Here is a 5,087-nt window from a genome sequence, read left to right as displayed (position 1 = left end):
GTTTCTGGCATTTCTTTTAGGCCTGCTCAATACTACCTGTGTGGACTAGGAAGAAGATGGTTTTCACATATACTTAGCTTTGAATATGTGTAACTCACAAAACATACCTCTAGAATGCAGACTTTTTGGGGCAAAGTTGTGATTTGCTCACCACACACTCAGACAGCCCTTGCTCCATCAGGTGGACAGCAATCTGCTGCCGTTTCTTCTGTTTTGTGCTGCCTTTGGGGGTTCCCAGTGTGCTTGTTCCTGGAATATGCCCAAGATGTCAAAGGTTGAAGCACTTTTTGTACAGCAGCTCAGCTCAGGACCTTAGTTTCCAACTCAGGCTGCCTTTTGGGGGTTTTTGTTATTTAGGGACCAGTGTTATCTGGTGCTGAAGACATCAGATGAGGTCTCCAGAGACCTAGCTTACACATGTGTTGTATTAGTTGACCTTGATTAGTGTCAGAAAGTAGCTAGGTCTGAGATCTCCATGTGCTTTTCTCAAGGACTTGTCAGCTGTTTTCCAGCACTACAAGACTATGGGTCTTCATATAGAATCACAGGAGATTTTGGGTCCAGATCATCTAGTCCAGCTCCTCTGCAATGAGCAGGAACATCTTTAAATAGATCAGGTTGCTCAGAGCCCTGTTCAACCTGACCTGGAATGGTTGCAGGGATGGGGCATCCACCACCTCTCTGGGCAACCTGTGACAGTGTTTGACCATCTTCATTGTAATAAATTTATTCCTTATGTCCAGTCTAAATCTACCCTCTTTTAGTTTGAAACCCTCACCCCTTGTTCTATTACAACAGGCCCCACTAAAAATTTTGTCCCCATCTTTCTTATAACTCCATTTGAGTATTGAAAGTCTGCAACAAGGTGTCCCTGGAGTCTTCTCTTCTCCAGGCTGAACAACCTAGAACACGCACCAGTTCATGCTAAACACTAATTTAGAGAGCTGCTGTTGGATGGAGACCGACACATTTTTGTCCTTCATGGGATGTGGATGCCAAAGTTTAGGAGGCACTCTAGGCTGTTATTTCCAACAGTGGATGAGAATTTTCCTTGGAGTCACAGGGTGCCCAACTACGTTCATCAGCTTGGAGGTTTATATGCTGCTGTCCCAAGGGCTTGCTTTGCAAGCTGCCCTGGGTATGGGCAAGTAACTGTGGCAGTGGGGTAGAGGAAGGAAAAACAAGAGAGGGGAAATGTAAAAAAAGTAGCACAGCAGCTTACTTGTTATAACAGATTTTGCCTAAGTGCCAGTGGGTAAAGCAGAGTTGTTCTTGTTTCACATGTAGACTGAGTAGAAAAGTATTTTCCTTTCCAGAAGAAAAGCAATGAGGGCATTAGATTGATGCTATGCACATAACAAGTACTAGGTTCAAAGACCTGTGCATTCCTCTTTTCGCTGGCTGGAGCTTCGTTTGGTAATTAGGGCTTTAAACTGTGAGCGGACTTAAAAGCGGCTTATAAAAATCTGCAGCTGTATCGAAAACACAACCTGCCCTCTCGTGGCTTACTGGAAAATTACCTGGTGACACCAGAAAGCTCTTTTTCTCCCTCTTAAAAAAGTACAGCAACCAAGAAAAGTTGTGTCGACTTTCCATGAAATGCTCAAAAAGAAAGGAAATTGAGCACAGACACTTTAAAGAACGGACGGAGGAAATCTTGAAACAAGTCTGATTGTAAAGGTTGGTTTTCCATGTTTTAATATTCCATTAATCCCTAACTACAGAAGAAGCATTCTTTTTGTTGCTGGTTTATGCAGGTGTTATTAAATATCTACGCTCTCTTGTTTCATAAATTTTCCTGAGGCTGCTGGGGTGGGATGAAGAGGGATGCCCAAAGGCTCCCACAGATGCCTAAACTGAGGGAAGGGGTGCTGAAAATATACCCCAATATCCACATAGCCCTGTATACCCTGGGATGTTCATCCTAGACATCAGTGCAAAGCATTACCTCAGCGGGTGCCCATGGACCACTTCTGCCCTTCACTTTTTCCCTTCACATTCATAACTAAACAGCCACACAGCCCAGTGCAATGAGGAAGGATGAGGGATCAGCACATCTGTTTTGTGTGCTTTTTACTCAAGGCACTTTGCTAACAGGTGGGAGGTGCACTGCTGAACGGCTTCATGCTGAAATGGGTGTAATCGTCACCACCCCTGCCCCCCTTTAAAATAATTCCTACTGAATTGCTGCTTTCGTCTGAGAAAATGATCTGAATCACACAGGAGCGTGTAACAGCTACAAATGAGATGTTTGAGCTCTGGAGAAGAAGTGCTCAAAAACATGCCTTCCTCAGCCTTTTTTTGTTAGCTAGACCCATGCAGCTTTCAGCTTTGCATGTAGGGCTTTTGTGTGGATCATCGTTCTGAGGAGTTTAATGCCCTCTCGTCACTAGTTAATTGCTCTCTCACCTGACTGTACTGGATCTGTGGGCAGCTAATGCCTCTTTCTGAGTCACCCAGTAGGTTAGGTGCCTAAAGTTTCACACTGCAGTAAGCTGATGACAGCCACATCATCTCTGTCAGTCAAAGCCTGTGCCTTTGTGAAAATGAGCATCATAAAAATATTCTTAAGGATTTAGCGAGAACCTGTTTTCTGAATTAAATTAAATCTCATTCCTGGCTGTTTAGCTAAATGCTTGAAATGGAATTTGTTCCAATTCTGACCCGGTATAGGACAGAAGTGATGTAAAGCTACCTCATCTCATGACTATTACTGTAAAATTGTAAGTTGCAATACCATTACTGACTTTCTTTTGGGGCAGACACATGCCTATGCTTGTGATGGCAGAAAAGAGAAAGAAAAGAAGCAGATTGAAAGACTGTCAGCTAAATTTAAGGTGAAGGTGTACAACACTTGTTTTCCTGAAATACTGGCTGTGCCCCGTCGTGCAGTGCGTGCAGCCAGTGATGTGCCCTGCACACAGGTGCCTGCACTAAGGCAGGTTATGAACAAAGCTGTGTCTATGATCCTGCTCTGCTTCAGTGCTCCTGCAGCTGAGACAGCAGATATTCATTATCCAGAGCTTTTCACTGAAACTAGGCTTTCCAAGACCTGGGTGGCCAGACAAAATGGTACCAATGCTGTCCATCATTTTTACACACCAGCTTCTTCTTGTGGAGGGGTATTTACCTTCTCTTCTATAGGCTGAAAGACCATGGATAGCAAAAATACCTCTACACTGGGCTTCAAATTAAGACAACATATAAACCATTGCACTGTATAGATCCAAACCCATGTTCGAATACCAGCAGGGGATGGATGAAATATGAAAAGAAAGCTCCAGGTATTCACCTAACTGCAGAATCTGCAGGTTTGTGTTATTTTGCCTGTCCTGATCTTCATAAATCCCATCTGCACTTCTGATGATGTTACCATTGCCATGTGTTCCCACTTCAGAGGTCTCATTTGTCCTTAGGCCAGGACAGATGGGTTTTGCAGGATAGTAACAAAGCTAGAAAATCTGACTATGAGAGTGAGAAACCTCAACACACCAAGCTTTTCAGTAGAGACCAAATAAGCAGTCAGGTCTTTTCCACATCACATTATCCATCCCTGTTCATCTCTCCTCCCTTCACTGCCTTGCTCTCGCTGGCCTGTTGACAAACTGATGAACCCTGGAGCAACTTCAACAGGCAGAAGGGAAAGAATGTATGGGTGGACTGCAGCCATTGCCCTTGGCAGCACTTCCAAGTGCCTGAATAAAGGAGGCGGCCACTAGGTCTCCAGCCCTTATCTCTGTCCTCAGGCTTTCTCACAGAGTAGATTAAAAAGATCCTTTCCAGCACCATGGTTCTGCCTGTCATGGATCTCCTTCTGTGGCTGCTGATTTTCTGCGGTTGTGTAGCAGAGAGCTCAGCTGTCTGTTCTGGATATGGGGAATTGTGGATTTACGACTGGGAGACAAATGCTTAAATGTTCAGTGGTGAAGCCACAAAATCTCCCCTGCATCTTCCTTCACTGGGTGATTTCACTGCTGCATCTAGGCTGCTTCCATTCTTGTTTCCCTGCCATCCATCTCTGTTTGGTCCATACTGTCTCTGACCAGATTTATTTTTTATTTCTGACTCAGAAGAAGGTCTTCTGAGGTTTCTTTCTTCTTTTTTTCCCCCCATGCCTTCTACTTGAAAACATCTTCAATGGCTTCATATTTATGTGGAGGCATTATTGTTCAAGTATCTGTAAGAATTTCACAGTTGCTTCCTCTGCTTGAGTTAACTAAATAGCTGCTAAATACATTAAATGCTCAGAAGATGTTCTTGTCAGCAGTCAGGCTGGCTTTGTTGGGGCTGGTTGCCACCAATTTCAGATAGAGCTAGAAGTGCTTATTAAATCTTCTTCATTGGTTTCTTTTTCATTTTTACCAGACTTCCAAACTGCAGCCCAAAAAATTTATAAGCAGATTTTTTCACTCTCTTTCATGCTGCCATCCTGTGGTCAGTGGCTGCTTGGGGTGGGGAGACCTTGCCAGAGAGCTGCTTCTTCCCATGTTGCTGCAGCTGGCTGTGCAGGGCGAGGACATTGCGAGGAGAGCCAGTGTGCTCAGCCCTTGCAGATGCACATCAAATCTACTCACAGTCCTGAAGCCTGCCGTCAACAACCGGGTTCATGGTTAGCAGGTGCACTCCTGCTCGGCAGGCTGTGCTCTCACTGGTCCCCTTGGCATGGCTGTCCGGCAGAGCTGTGAACAAACAGCTTCATTGAGAGCAGCTCCAGGGCTGTTCGGATGTGTGTCACATCCCAAGGTGGCCGTACCTCCTCCCCAAGCCTGGAGACGGCAGCCTCGATGAGCTCTAGAAAGCCTGGTTCTCGTGCAGATGTGTACCCCTGCTCGGTGTGCCAAACCCCATGGATTTACAATTCAGCTCAGAGCTTTGAAAAATACCGCTTTGTGAAGTCAAAGCACAATCCTTCCTAAGGAAAGAAAAAGTTGGATTTTTTTAACAGAAGGAAAAGCTGTTCTTTTTGTTTTCCTCCAACATTTTCCACATGTAATCTTAGGATAAGTTGATTTTGCAAAAGCCATGAGAGCATTTGTTTTAATATAGAATTTGTTGTTTTTAAATGAACCCCTCAACTAAAAATATTT

The sequence above is a fragment of the Corvus moneduloides genome, chromosome 2, assembly GCF_009650955.1.
Source record: "Corvus moneduloides isolate bCorMon1 chromosome 2, bCorMon1.pri, whole genome shotgun sequence".
Classification (NCBI taxonomy): Eukaryota; Metazoa; Chordata; class Aves; order Passeriformes; family Corvidae; genus Corvus; species Corvus moneduloides.
The sequence above is the reverse complement of the archived record's forward strand: the minus strand, read 5'-3'. Positions refer to the sequence as shown.